This window comes from Oncorhynchus kisutch, linkage group LG8 (genome assembly GCF_002021735.2).
Source record: "Oncorhynchus kisutch isolate 150728-3 linkage group LG8, Okis_V2, whole genome shotgun sequence".
NCBI lineage: Eukaryota > Metazoa > Chordata > Actinopteri > Salmoniformes > Salmonidae > Oncorhynchus > Oncorhynchus kisutch.
This window is the reverse complement of record NC_034181.2, coordinates 16,248,953-16,264,916: the sequence shown is the minus strand read 5'-3', so window position 1 is coordinate 16,264,916 and position 15,964 is coordinate 16,248,953. Positions and strand designations below refer to the sequence as shown.

The window sequence follows — 15,964 nt, the reverse complement described above, 5'->3', positions numbered from 1 at the left end:
GTAGAGAGAGAGAGAGAGAAGAGGAAGGCCAGGGACAACAAGGAGGAGAGATTGGGTGAGGAGAGTGGGAGGAAGAGGAGAAAGAGCATAGCGTACTGTTTACATATTAACTGAACATAATCCGTTTCAGAAAGTATCAGAAAGGGTTTTAATGTTGAGAGTAATAACAGTTTAGATCCCCGCCCTTATTAAAGAAAGACTATTTATCCACTCACAGATATAAGGGCAAAATGACAAACACAAACAAAATGCATGCTCGCACACACACCCACACGCACACGTGCTGGTGGACCGCATGGGGATGTGTGAAACGTACTCCTCACCCTGAAGTGTCTCGTTTGCTCCGCCTCATTAGCTAGCCTTTTGAGGTGGCGCGATCGGCAAAGACACTTGAAGGAGGACGGTTACGTGTGTTTGTGAGGCAGTGGTCCCGAGTCCTGCCACGTATTTGCCGAATTGGGAGGAAGTGGTACTCGCTAAGCAAGCAGCGTGACATTCGTTACACTGACAGGGGAAGTGGCTTAAAAGGGATCCATTCGCTATAGCCATCCAGTTCCCTGGGAAATAATGTATTGTGTTGCATGTTCTAACCGTGAGAGAATCCCACCACAGTCTTTATGGGGAACCCAATAATACATCTTTCACTCACTCACTCACACACTCACTCACTCACTCACTCACACACACTCACTCACACACTCACACACTCACACACTCACACACTCACACACTCACTCACACACTCACACACTCACTCACACACTCACACACTCACTCACTCACTCACTCACTCACTCACACACACTCACTCACACACTCACACACTCACACACTCACACACTCACACACTCACACACTCACACACTCACTCACACACTCACACACTCACTCACACACTCACACACACACACACACACACACACACACACACACACCCTAGGTTGACCACATGTCCCGGAAAGGCCCCCGCAGCCAAACAATCAAGTCCAACAATTGATCAACAAATTCAAACAGCACTAACACAAATAAAAAGCCAGATTAGATTTATTTCAGTCAGACATTCCAACCCGTCTCTTAGAGACACATTGCACTTATGAAAAGATATACTATATCATAAGGACATGGTGCTGGTGATATAAAACACTTCTCCAATACATGTTGAGATCTGGTATTGAGATCTAAGATGAGACGTAGGCCAATGTCCAGCCTATTGTCAACCAATCACATTTTTCCAATCCTTTCAGGATAAATCCCAGCTAAATCTAGAGTACAGTTGGGACTAAGTATTTACAAAAGCGTTTAACAGTTAGTAAAGTAAAAAAATGGACGTATTAGACTGAATGATACACTGAGTGCATAAAACCTTAATAACACCTTCCTAATAATGAGTTGCACCGCCCCTTACCCTCAGAACAGCCTCAATGCGTTGGGGAATACTCTACAAGGTGTCGAAAGCTTTCCACAGGGATGCTGGATCATGTTGGCTCCAATGCTTCCCACAGTTGTGTCAAGTTGGCTGGATGTCCTTTGGGTGGTGGACCATTCTGGATACACACGGGAAACTGTTAAGTAGGAAAAACCCAGCAGCATTGCAGTTCTTTACACAAACTGGTGCTCTTGCCCATTCACCCTCTGAATGGCAAAACATACACAATCCATGTCTCGCCTGCTGCTACTTCACTTAATCACATCTTAAAAGTCTCCCTGACTGTTTTACATTACCTGAGAACAACCAGAAACGTTTCCTCGGCCACATACTCCCAGCTGTTCCTAGAACAGCTCTTGGTCTCTTGTTTCTGCATCACCAAACTTTGCACGAGGCAAGAGCTTAGGCTAGGTGCACTTCAATTAGCTCGCTCGGTTCCGTGGGGGACGGTGTGTATCGCTACCGGAGCGCACCGGAGGGTCGCTCGCAACTTCTCACAATGGTGCTTGTTTAATGAAGTTAGATCAAAGCTGAATCAATGTCTTGGAAGATCACATCATGATTAATTAGTATTCTACGTAACAGTACCAAATGTAGTAACATAGTACAACGTTACTGTTACAAACACCACCTCATTTCTGGCTAGTTGAAAACTTACCAAAAAATATATAATGTGGCCTAAACTCAACCGCATCACTAGGCAGAATGTGCCCCCCAAATAAATTAATGTAGGCTACACTGTCCCGCAAAATCATTCTATTGTGCTGCATCTTATTTAAAAAATCTTAGACCCTGCATACACACACAGCTGTCCAGCTGTCTATATGTCTGCCTGTCTCTCTCCAAACCAAGAAACACATCTCTGTTTGTCTTCCAGAGAGCAGCCTGGTTTGTGGGGTGTGTGCAGGTGGTGAGCTGTGTAAAATGGCTGTGACACTGACACCATTTTTTCTCCCTGACTACTGGCATTCCTCTCTGGACACAACAGAGGGGGGGTGAAGGGACAACTCTCTCTATCTTTCTCTCCATCTATTCTAAGCTGTCTCTCCATCTATTCTTTGTGTGTGTGTGTGTCTCTCTCCCTCTGTGTGTGTGTGTGTCTCTCTCCCTCTCTGTGTGTCTGTGTGTGTGTCTCTCTCCCTCTCTGTGTGTGTGTGTGTATCTCTCCCTCTCTCTGTGTGTGTGTGTGTGTCTCTCTCCCTCTCTCTCTGTGTGTGTGTCTGTGTGTGTGTGTCTCTCTCCCTCTCTCTGTGTGTGTCTCTCTCCCTCACTGTGTGTGTGTGTCTCTCTCTCCCTCTCTGTGTGTGTGTGTGTGTCTCTCTCCCTCTGTGTGTGTGTGTGTCTCTCTCCCTCTCTCTCTGTGTGTGTCTCTCTCCCTCTCCCTCTGTGTGTGTGTGTGTCTCTCTCCCTCTCCCTCTGTGTGTGTGTCTCTCTCCCTCTGTGTGTGTGTGTCTCTCTCCCTCTCCCTCTGTGTGTGTGTCTCTCTCCCTCTGTGTGTGTGTGTGTCTCTCTCCCTCTCCCTCTGTGTGTGTGTGTCTCTCTCCCTCTGTGTGTGTGTGTCTCTCTCCCTCTCCCTCTGTGTGTGTGAGCCTCTCCCTCTGTGTGTGTGTGTGTCTCTCTCCCTCTGTGTTGTGTGTCTCTCTCCCTCTGTGTGTGTGTGTCTCTCTCCCTCTGTGTGTGTGTGTCTCTCTCCCTCTCTCTGTGTGTGTGTGTGTCTCTCTCTCCCTCTGTGTGTGTCTCTCTCCCTCTGTGTGTGTGTGTGTCTCTCTCCCTCTGTGTGTGTGTGTGTCTCTCTCCCTCTGTGTGTGTGTGTGTCTCTCTCCCTCTGTGTGTGTGTGTGTCTCTCTCCCTCTCCCTCTGTGTGTGTGTGTGTCTCTCTCCCTCTCACTCTGTGTGTGTGTCTCTCTCCCTCTCCCTCTGTGTGTGTGTCTCTCTCCCCTCTCCCTCTGTGTGTGTGTCTCTCTCCCTCTGTGTGTGTGTGTCTCTCTCCCTCTCCCTCTGTGTGTGTGTCTCTCTCCCTCTCCCTCTGTGTGTGTGTGTGTCTCTCTCCTCTCCCTCTGTGTGTGTGTGTCTCTCTCCCTCTGTGTGTGGTGTCTCTCTCCCTCTGTGCTGTGTGTGTGTCTCTCTCCCTCTGTGTGTGTGTCTCTCCCTCTGTGTGTGTGTCTCTCTCCCTCTGTGTGTGTGTCTCTCTCCCTCTGTGTGTGTCTCTCTCTCCCTCTGTGTGTGTCTCTCTCTCCCTCTGTGTGTGTGTCTCTCTCCCTCTCCCTCTGTGTGTGTGTCTCTCCCTCTGTGTGTGTGTCTCTCCCTCTCTCTGTGTGTGTGTCTCTCTCTCTCTCTGTGCGTGTGTCTCTCTCCCTCTGTGTGTGTGTGTGTCTCTCTCCCTCTGTGTGTGTGTGTGTCTCTCACCCTCTCTCTGTGTGTGTGTGTCTCTCTCCCTCTCTCTGTGTGTGTGTGTGTGTGTGTGTCTCTCTCCCTCTCTCTGTGTGTGTGTGTCTCTCTCCCTCTGTGTGTGTGTGTGTGTGTGTCTCTCCCTCTCTGTGTGTGTGTCTCTCTCTCTCTCTCTCTGTGTGTGTGTGTGTGTCTCTCTCTCCCTCTGTGTGTGTGTGTGTCTCTCTCCCTCTCTGTGTGTGTGTGTGTCTCTCTCCCTCTCTGTGTGTGTGTGTGTCTCTCTCCCTCTCTGTGTGTGTGTGTGTGTGTCTCTCTCCCTCTCTCTGTGTGTGTGTCTCTCTCTCTCTCTCTCTCTCTCTCTCTCTCTCTCTCTCTCTCTCTCTCTCTCTCTCTCTCTCTCTCTCTCTCTCTCCAATAATGGCAGGACAATCACACTGTCTGTATAAACTGTTCCGTTTGAAGGACACACACACCTGTGTAATGACTGTGTCACCGTTCCCAGTTATGAACTGAATCAGCATAATCCCTTCACACTCCGTTAATCACAAGCAAAGGCAGGCTATGACTGTGTGTGTCAGAGAGAGAGAGAGCGAGAGAGAGAAACACACACATAGACACACACCCTGACAAATATTGTATACCTGTGTGGTCTGCTACTTTCCCTGACAGCAGTGAAATATTTTCCCAATGAGCTAGTTTACATCAGTTTACATCAGTCTACCGAGCTCATTCAACCACAAGACAATTCACACAGACTTGACAGGTAGAGGACTGTTGTATATCTCTGCAGATCTCACACAAAGGGAATGTCTGTGTTGTAAGATAACTCAAGCAGTTGTACCACATGCAGGTAGAGATGTCTAACTAGTGAAGTCTCTGTCTGGAAACAGCGGTTGATAACGCTGCAGTCCGATGCAGAATCATCTGGGGTCTTATCATCGGCCTAAAGATAAGCCACCACATAGAGACGCCAATCACTGAAAGGAAGACACACACACACACTCAAAAGAACACACAAATGAACACATTAACACACTGTTGCCTCATAGTCTTTAGTGTGGTGTGTGTGTTTGTCAGTAGCCCCCAATAACTCACACACTGTGGGCAGGAGATATGTCAGCTAATGTATAGTGATTGATGGGTTAGTAAAAAACAGCTCTCATATATAAAAATGATCTTAGCTTAACACACACACACACACACTCAGGTACAGCTCATCTCTAAGCCAGAGATTTCCTGCCCAAGCTGCTGAAGTTGCCAGACATGGGATATCTTACTCATGTAATTGACTGTGGAGCATTCTAAAATAAAGGTTTGTTTTTTTACAGGAATAATAGTGTCTTTTCAAACAGTGACCAGATGTGTTGAGCTAATCTTCAGATCACCCAGAGAGAGAAAGTGCGAGAGAAGGAGAGAGACACCAACAGAGAGAGATTTGCTATCCTTTCATCTGCCGTGAAAAGATAAACACTGAGGAAGAAGAAACAAAACAGACAGAGGAAGAAAAAGGGCACAAACGAGTGAAGTCTCTCTCTCTCTCTCCTTACCTTTCCATATGGACCTCCTCAGAGTTGCACCAATAAGGGAGGAGAGGAAAGAAGCAGACAGCCTATAGAATGATGCATCAAAAACACAGCCAACCTAATGCTCCTCACAGAGAGAACAATGCTTGAATGGAAGGCAGTGGGGAAACAATGACAGTACCTGATGCATTTCCTCCCAGCTGGCACAGTGATGTCATACATGTTAGTTGTGAGCAGCAAGCCAACACACAAAGGACACTGCACACACGACACCGGTGAAAGTTGCTATTGAAAGGTCATCCATTCAAGTCCACACAAAGTATAGTGTACAAGACCTGTGTGTTGTGTATTGTTCTCAAAACACACCATGTCTGGCTCCCTCAGATGAACTGGCATGTGTTGTGTAAACAGTGTTGGGGATCCAGACAATATCAGGTATTCAGACGCTGTAGGGTGTAACCTTTTAACGTTGCAGAGCATCAGGAAGTCTAGCTATTGTCATTGACACGTACTGTAACAGACCATATGAAAGGAGATATGACAACTGTTGAGAACACCTCACAAATATGCACAACCACAACCACAGACACCAAGACACTCACACACACACATCTCTGCTCACCTTGATTCGTTCTCCTATTTACAGGATGTATAAGAGCGTAGTGACATTATGCAGGAATGCTTTTGTTCTCAAAGTCTCATTTAGAGTCCAGATTCCCACTGGTAGACACACACACACACAATTCACTCACCGGGCTGCAATTAAAAGGTAGAACTTCGCCAGAATGTTCAGAATGAGACAGCACACACCGAGACCAGAGAAAAGGTTTTGTAAACCTCCAAAACAAATGTTTAGAAAATCTCCTGGGCTTAATGGAAGCTGAAGGAGGCATACAATTATAATGAGTTGAAGGGACATTCCCATTCAAAGCAATCTTCTTTTGCGCGTACCAATGTAGCTCTATTTAGAATGGGTACCATTAAGAATGTTGGGTACAGAGAAGAGCTTGGACTGAGCTGAGCTGGAGCTGGGGTGGGCGGGCCAAGAGACCAGAGGTGGCAGAACGGAGAGCTCAGGTTGGAGTGTAGGGTTTGAGCATAGCCTGAAGGTAGGGAGGGGCAGTTCCTCTTGCTGCTCCGTAGGCAAGCACTATGGTCTTGTAGTGGATGCGGGCTTTGACTGGAAGCTAGTGGTGTGTGTGGAGGAGCGGGGGTGACATGGGAGAACTTAGGAAGGTTGAACAACAGGAGGGCTGTAGCATTCTGGAAAAACCCAGCCAACAGCAAGTTGAAGTAGTCGAGACGGGAGATGACAAGTGCCTGGATTAGGACCTGCGGCGCTTCCTGTGTGAGGTAGGGTTGTACTCTACGCATATTGTAGAGCATGAACCTGCAAGAGCGAGTCACTGCTTTGATGTTTACAGAGAACAACAGGGTGTTGTCCAGGGTCAAGCCAAGGATCTTTGCGCTCTGGGAGGGGGACACCGTGGAGTTGTCAACCTGTGATGGAAAGGTCTTGGAGTGGCCTTCCGCGGGAGGAAGTAATAACTATTAAATTATGCGCCAAAACGTTATTACGTTATGCATTCTGCATATTTATTACATTATTGTCAATGTATTACATTGTCAGCATTTATTACATTATAAATGCTAAAGTTATTACTTTATTAGCTCATATTTTGCCATGGGCCAAAGAGAAAAATGTGCAGTTGTATAGCTAATCTCATGCAATTCCACACATTTTTCCATGAGGCTAAAAGAAAATGTTGCTGTTACACATTTTGTCACGGTGCAGAAAGGAATGTGTAGTTTTATAACTAATCTCAAGCAATTCTACACATTTTTCCATGAGTCGGCGAGAAAATGTTGAATTTTTTAATCTAATTTCGTCAGAGCTGTGGGGGTTTCTGCTGGCAGTAAAGTGTTTGTGATTTCCTCTGTGCTCTTTGGTGCTTTCAGCAGGAAGCTGATGAAATGCCAGAACAGTAGCTGTGAGTAGGGCTGCAAAGGAAGGGTATATTACTGGTAACTTTGGAAGTTTACCAATATACAGTATAACCAGAATTTTGGAAACTTTAAAGGATTTTATGGAATTGTCATAACATGTCAAATGTAAAAATTAACAAAATAAGATTTTTATATTTTTTTAAATTGAATGACAAAGCTGTAAAACATGATCCTAAATATATAAAAAAATTATATATATAACCCATCAACTTAGTGAATACCTTTGCTATTTCCGTTGGGTCTCAGAATGAAATATCCTTTATATTTTGACACCCGTTTAAATATTTTACGATGTCATATGTCTTTGTGGTGGCAGTTGTGAAAAAAGTCAATAATTGGAAGAGCTGCAGAGTTAATTGCAAGTGACGTCATTGTTGATTAGATACTTTTTTCATTAATTAGGCTATTTTCTCTTTAGCCATATGGTCTATCCAATATAGATTAATGGACAATATGGACATAGATATTTGATTGTATTTCATATATTCATTACCGGTAGTGTGTGTATGTGTTAGTGATGCGCGGGTTGACTCATAACCTGCCACCCCCACGGTTATATCTACAGGGTGGGCAGGTTTAGGGTCATTAAATATTGTGTGATGAAGGGTGGGTGGGTGGCGGGTTGAATAAAGAGAAAACTACAATTTAAAAAATCCATAAATGTATCATTCTTGTGCAATGTATATCTATAGGCTACATTGAGGTTTTTCTTTCATTATTTTAGGCTATCTGGCATTAGTGTGTAAGTCTAAGTTGTACACACGTCAAATAGACTACACACCAAAGGGCAGAAAACGTGAACATTGATCCACAGAGGCCAGAAAAGTAATATTTGGGAACTATTTGGTGAAATAGTAAAAGAGGTTGATAGCAGTGTCTTTATGTGATGATTATGAGGCGGTACACAAATGAGACAGTCACAAGATGGGGACTTCAAATAGGCTTATGGTACGTCAAGGGAACTGTAGCCCACTGTTCAGATAGCCTAGTAGCCTAGTGGTTAGAGCGTTGGACTAGTAACCGGAAGGTTGCGAGTTCAAACCCCCGAGCTGACAAGGTACAAATCTGTCGTTCTGCCCCTGAACAGGCAGTTAACCCACTGTTCCCAGGCCGTCATTGAAAATAAGAATGTGTTCTTAACTGACTTGCCTGGTTAAATAAAGGTAAAAAAAAAAAAAAAAGATGGGTTAAATGCAAAGTGAAATCTGGACACTGACTGTAGGTCTAAAACCTGTCACATAGCCTTAATATGAACTCCTGCAGAATTAAGCATTTCTTGCTGTAAATTGATACACCAAATGTAGGCACATTTTGGACTCTGGAACAGGAGTGGAGAAATATGATTTATTTATTTCAGCATCTTGAGAGTATGCGAATCGGCAGTTAGATAGAGGTGCTATCGTTATCAGCGTTATCAATTTATTCTATCGATTTATGACATTATTCTGGTGAGCAAGTGTTTATTCAGGCTAATAGGGAAACATACTGTATGACAGAAGAGAAGCTGCATGTATCTAATTATAGACAAGTTGACTAATAAATAGCATACAAAAATGTCGGAAATTATAAACATCTAAATCAGGCAACAAAAATAATCACCCCCTGTCAAAAAATCGTTCCTCCGTCTCTGACTGTGGCCTACAGCACAGTTTCTACATTAGCGGGTTAGGATCAGGTGTGGGCCTCAGACTTACACCTTATCACATATAGTCTGGCAGTTGCAGATGGTTTAATAGCAATTGCGGGCGGGTGCAGGTGAACAAACAGCTGACCCGCACACTACTAGTGTGTGTGTGTGTGTGTGTGTGTGTGTGTGTGTGTGTGTGTGTGTGTGTGTGAGAAAGAGAGAGAGAGACCATGTGAGAAGGCCTGTTGTACTTCTCTACATCACTACTGTATTTTTCCTTACACCAGTACACTACTATAAAAGTCATTGGCATTCCATAGCTAGGCATAAGAAATATGTACACAGAATGTACAGTTAAAATGTACAGTTACACTGCTGAATGGGGCAAGTGTGTTCTGTCATTTCAACTGCTAAAGTTACCACCCTACTCAGTGCGCTACTTTTGACCAGGGCCCATAGGGAATAGGGTGCCATTTGGGATGCATCCTGAATTTGACCTTTATTTAACAAGGGTTCAACATTCATATTTTCTTCAGAACATCACTGAGATCATTTGGAACTTCATAACCCTGCTAGTGCTGCACAGTTCAATCAAGCCTCATTCATTTAACATTATTCACCTTGATGTAAAACAGGTGGGCTTGATTGAGCATTTATTTCTGGTTCCATGGGCCTATTGGGTCTAGGAGGTCCTCTGTCTAGTTGACAAGTTCTTCAAAGGTCTGTGTCCATTGTTCTCATACATCCCTGTGTGAGGGCGAAGGTTCAACCAGAGCTTTTTGACCAAAGGTTCTGAGTTCTAGATATGGGCCTTCGGAGTCTTTCTCCAATCGAGTGATGATGCAGTAGCTCTCAATCACAATCAGTCTAATCTCTCCAGAAAGCTATGCTGCCACTGTCTGTCTCACTCCGTCCATCGCTTTCTCTCTCCATCATGTGCCACGTAGCCTACTTTGGCCAGAATCTCCCTGTTCTGCCTGACCTTATCGTTGTGAGAGAGTCTCTCTATAGAGCTGCTCATTAAGCTGAACGTCTACTCTTGTGCCCCCAAATGTTTTTGAACTCACCGTAGCTTGCAGGTGTGAAGTTGAGGATTGGTGGCGCAGAATTGACTTCATAAAACTGGGTAGGTCTTTGAAACCAGTACTGGCCCAGGTTGATGTTTTGTTGGTTCCAAAGAGTAAACAATCCCAGCAGAACAGTTTCCTGGTTCTCTCACATCCGGTCATCCATGCATAGCGCTAATAATTGTTAGCTTGAAAATGCCTTTCAAAGCTCTTTACACATTGCACCAATCAGGGCATTAAGAATGTTGGGTAACATGGAGAATGTTGGATACCATGAAGAATGTTGGGTACCATGAATAATGTTGGATACCATGAAGAATGTTGGGTACCATGAAGAATGTTGGATAACATGAAGAATGTTGGGTACCATGAAGAATGTTGGATACCATGAAGAATGTTGGGTACCATGAAGAATGTTGTGTACCATGAAGAATGTTGGATACCATGAAGAATGTTGGATACCATGAAGAATGTTGGATACCATGAAGAATGTTGGGTACCATGAAGAATGTTGGGTACCATGAAGAATTTTGGATACCATGAAGAATGTTGGATACCATGAAGAATGTTGGGTACCATGAAGAATATTGGGTACCATGAAGAATGTTGGGTTCCATGAAGAACGTTGGGTACCATGAAGAACGTTGGGTACCATGAAGAACGTTGGGTACCATGAAGAACGTCGGACACCATGAAGAATTTTGGACACCATGAAGAATGTTGGGCACCATGAAGAATGCTGGATACCATGAAGAATGTTGGGTACCATGAAGAATGTTGGATTAATAAATGCTTGTAATATCTAGATTCTATGAGCAGAGAATATCTCAACCTTACATGTATAAAAGGGCTACAGTAGGGCAGGCCTCTGCTAAAGGAACAGCCACCATTAAGGAAACTGCTAGGCCTCCTAATTTGTTCATCACTCGTAATAACTGGGAGAGGCTCTGTCACACCCACCAAACTCCGGAAACGCACACACACGCACAAACACACACACACACACACACATACACACACAGTCCCCCGAGGGCCAATTATCTCCGGGAGCTCGGAGCTAACGCAAGGTAACTTTACCCTACCAACTCCCCTATGCCGCTTTAATCCACTTTACAGTACAGACCTTCAACCATTAGAAAAGACATGCCATGGATCAAACACACACACACAACCACCCACATACACACACATAATGGACAAAAATATACAACCCTAGTTGTTAAATTATCTATAATTTACCGGTATTTACCATCCCATATACCCCATTTAAATATAGCAACAGGCAGTCTAACAGGCATGATATCACTTGCTAGAAGATGGACACAGACACACACCAGGTCAACACTATTCCCTGTGTACACTGCAGGAGGGGTTTGATAATTGGAGGCCATTCTCTGATTCCTCCTCCATTTATTTCAGTTTCACTACTTTTCATCCCTCTCTCTCTCTTTCTCTCTCACCCCATCTCTCTCTCTCTTTCTATCTCTCACTCTTTAGAGACACATTGGATATGAGAGGATTGAACACACTCCAGTACCTGATTCCTGCTCTCTCTCTGAACATTCCTTCCTGGTGTTTAAGCTATAATTACAGCAGACATATACATAACAAGCTCTCACATACTCACTGCCGAATTAGACATTTTTGCACTCTCCAAAAGTAACATTTCAAAAGTCAAATGTCTAAGTGTTTTTGACACCCTGGGTTGTTCCTCCTGCTCAGCATCTTTCCATTTCTCCAAAAGTCAAATGTCTAAGTGTTTTGACACCCTGGGTTGTTCCTCCTGCTCAGCATCTTTCCATTTCTCCAAAAGTCAAATGTCTAAGTGTTTTTGACACCCTGGGTTGTTCCTCCTGCTCAGCATCTTTCCATTTCTCCAAAAGTCAAATTTCTAAGTGTTTTTGACACCCTGGGTTGTTCCTCCTGCTCAGCATCTTTCCATTTCTCCAAAAGTCAAATGTCTAAGTGTTTTTAATTTAAGGGTTAAGATTTGGGATAGGGTTAAACAAATATATATAGTGTCTACCACTGGGACTAAACACACGACCTCTGGATCTGGAGTCATGGGGTTACGCCCATCTGCCACCCCCATCCACAAAGCCAAGCCTACTTGATGTAATAGCTCTTACTGTTTCCCCTAGTGGCCAGTTTTTTATGGATTTCCTGACGTCCTCATGGACAGACGTCTAATTTTGAAGTCAATCTTGAGTGATCGTGCCGCATTTAATGGTACGTAGGGGTTAACACACACAAACACACACACAGTGGGAGCATGTACACTATAATTATGTCCAATAAGTAATACATGTTTTGCATCTCCTATCCATTCCCTGAATGACAGTCCAACTAGACAATTACAATCTGATTTACCCATTTAATAAATAAAAAAAATAGATAACAGCCAGGCAACATCTACCCGACACTGTGTGTGTGTGTGTGTGTGTGTGTGTGTGTGTGTGTGTGTGTGTGTGTGTGTGTGTGTGTGTGTGTGTGTGTGTGTGTGTGGTGTGTGTGTATGTGTGTGTGTGGTGTGTGTGTATGTGTGTGTGTGTGTGTGTGTGTGTGTGTGTGTGTGTGTGTGTGTGTGGTGTGTGTGTATGTGTGTGTGTGTGTGTGTGTGTGTGTGTAAAACACCAATCCCCACCACATTCCAAATGAGATTTCCGCTCATTAGAAACCCACAAAGAGACATCTGGTTCTGTGTATAGAATGTGCAAAAAAACACACGCACACACACACCTCCCTTTCTCAGATGGTAGGCAGTGCCTCCTATACACACGTGTGTGTGTGTGTGTGTGTGAGGCTGAAATTCAATGTGTGAAACAGCTTCCCTCTTGGCCAAGCAGTTGTGTGTAAAATGTAGAAGATATTCTCTCTAGCGTTTTCCATTCCTTAACCAATATGGGCTGTCTCTTTAATAAGTATTGTGTTTCCAAATACAATTCTAAATGGACACACTCTAATTTAATTCTGGAATTCATACCGCCTTTCTCCAGCTTCTGTTAAGACTCCTGAATAAGCCCTGAAGAGATGCAGCCTACAATGTTCGCTAAATGAATGCACTCCAGGCTTTAAACAGTGTGGAGTTGGGCTTTCTGTGTGAATATGAAGGATGACTATTTAACTCTCCCTGGCATGAATGTATATAGCTTGGCTCTGGAGGATTACTATGTATGCTGTTGATTTGGTGAAAGCAGTTGAAAGGCTGGTAGAGAGACAGGAAAGAAGGATTAGCTGAACCCCCAGATACATTAGCATACTGTACATACAGATGCCGTATCTTCATTTGATCATCCTGTTGATGAAGGAATTTTCCTGCAGAGCAAGAAACACACATTTGTAGTGTATTTGAGCTTTAAAAAGGCTTCTTAAGTTTGTAATTACAGACTTGATTTGCCCTACGGAAAAATGTATCAACCCCTACAAAAAAGTAATAACATTAACAACATTTCACATTTTCCTACTCTGTGAAACTGGTTCAAATGAAGATGCAGATCTGTACAAACAAATACACAGATGCAAATTGGGCCCTGCTTTTTCCCCAGTCTACAATATTCACACATGCCCACATATTGATACACACAGACACATTGACACACATACAAACATTGACACACATACAGACATTGACACACATACACATATTCATACACACACCTATACACTGAAACACATTATTCCTCACACAGTAGCCAAAAAAAAAAGAACACAAATTGATGTGTTTTTACTGATGGGCAGTACAAAAAGATGCAATGTTTGTTCTCCATAAGTGTCACACCCTGACCTTAGTATTCTTTGTTTTCCTTTTTACTTTGGTTAGGTCAGGGTGTGACATGGGTGAGGTATGTTTTTTTTCTTGTCTAGGGGTTTTTGTATGTTTATGGGGCTGTCTCCTTTCTAGGTATAGTATATGTCTATGGTTGCCTAGATTGGTTCTCAAATAGAGGCAGCTGTCTATCGTTGTCTCTGATTGGGAACCATATTTAGGCAGCCATATTCTGTGGGTACTTTGTGGGTGATTGTTCCCTGTCTTTGTGTTCTCTGCACCAGGTAGGACTGTTTCGGTTTTGCCACGTTTGTTATTTTGTATTTGTGTAGTGTTCACGTTATCGTCTTTCATTAAAACATGTTGAACACGAACTACGCTGCATTTTGGTCCGATCCCTTCAGACGAAAAGGAGGAAATAAGCCGTGACAGAATCACCCACCAAAACAGGACGAAGCAGCGTGGTGACAGGCAGCGGCAGGAGGAGCAGCACAATCAGGACTATTGGACTTGGGAGAAGATACTGGATGGAGATGGACCCTGGACGCAGCCGGGGGAATATCGCCGCCCCAAGGCAGAGCTAGAGGCAGCCAAAGCGGAGAGGCGGCGGTTTGAAGAGGCAGCACGGAAGCAGGGATGGAAGCCCGAGAGTCACACAGGAAGTGTGGCGAAGCCAGGTAGGAGACCTGCGCCAACTTCCTGTGCTTACCGGAGAGCGAGAGGGACCGGGCAGGCACCGTGTTATGCTGTGGAGCGCATGGTGTCCCCAATGCGGGTGCATAGCCCGGTGCGATACATACCAGCTCCTCGTATCGGCCGGGCTAGAGTGGGCATCGAGCCAGGTGCCATGAAGCCGGCTCTACGCATCTGGTCTCCAGTGCGTCTCCTCGGGCCGGCATACATGGCACCAGCCTTACGCATTGGTGTCCCCGGTTCGCCAGCACAGCCCAGTGCGGGCTATTCCACCTCGCCGCAATGGCAGGGCGACCGGGAGCATTCAACCAGGTAAGGTTGGGCAGGCTCGGTGCTCAAGAGCTCCAGTGCGCCTGCACGGTCCAGTCTATCCAGTGCCACCTACATGCACCAGCCCTCCGGTGATAGCCCCCTGCACCAGGCTTCCTGTGCGTGTCCAGAGCCCAGTAGTCTCTGTTCCTCCTCCCCGCAATCGCCCTGAGGTGCGTGTCCTCGGCCCAGTACCACCAGTGCCGGCACCACGCACCAGGCCTACAGTGCGCCTCGCCTGTCCAGCGCTGCTAGAGCATTCCTCCTCTCCAGTGCCGCTAGAGACTCCCGCTTGTCCAGAGCTGCTAGAGTCTCCCGCCTGTCCAGAGCTGCTGGAGTCTCCCGCCTGTCCAGAGCTGCTGGAGTCTTCCGCCTGTCCAGAGCTGCTGGAGTCTCCTGCCTGTCCAGAGCTGCTGGAGTCTCCCGCCTGTCCAGAGCTGCTAGAGTCTCCCGCCTGTCCAGAGCTGATAGAGCCGCCAGAGCCGCCAGTCTGCAAGGAGCCGCCAGTCTGCAAGGAGACGCCAGAGCCACCGGTCTGCAAGGATCCGCCAGTCTGCCAGGAGCCGCCAGTCTGCCAGGATCCGCCAATCAGCCAGGATCCGCCAGAGCCGACAGTCAGCCAGGATTCCGCCAGGATTCCGCCAGGGCCGCCAGTCAGCCAGGATCCACCAGAGCCGCCAGTCAGCCAGGATCTTCCGGAGTCGTCAGCCAGTCCAGAGCTGCCCTTCAGTCCGGAGCTGCCCTTCAGTCCGGAGCTGCCCTTCAGTCCGGAGCTGCCCTTCAGTCCGGAGCTACCACTCAGTCCTGAGCTGCCCCCAGTCTGGAGTTACCCCTCAGTCCAGTGGGGCCATTTTGTAGGGCTGCCAATCCTAGGTTGACAGCGAGGGTCGCCGTTCCTAGGAGAAGACTTAAGAGGACAAAGACTATGGTGTGGTGGGGTCCACGTCCAGCGCCAGAGCCGCCACCATGGACAGACGCCCACCCAAACCCTCCCCTATAGGTTTAGGTGTGCGGCCAGGAGTCCGCACCTTTGGGGGGGAGTACTGTCACACCCTGACCTTAGTATTCTTTGGTCCTCCTCTCCTTCAAGGGAAGAAAACCGTGACAATAAGTCAAACCCAACAGAGCCAAGAAATCATTAAGGACACCTGCTCTTTC

General features: G+C 45.8%; 1 protein-coding gene across 2 annotated transcripts in view; it reads right to left on the bottom strand.

Annotated features, from left to right (window-relative positions):
• LOC109895159 (ephrin-A5b-like) overlaps positions 1-15,964 on the bottom strand; it is a 178,761-nt gene that overhangs the window by 75,701 nt on the left and 87,096 nt on the right. The gene's annotated exons all lie outside the window — the stretch shown is intronic.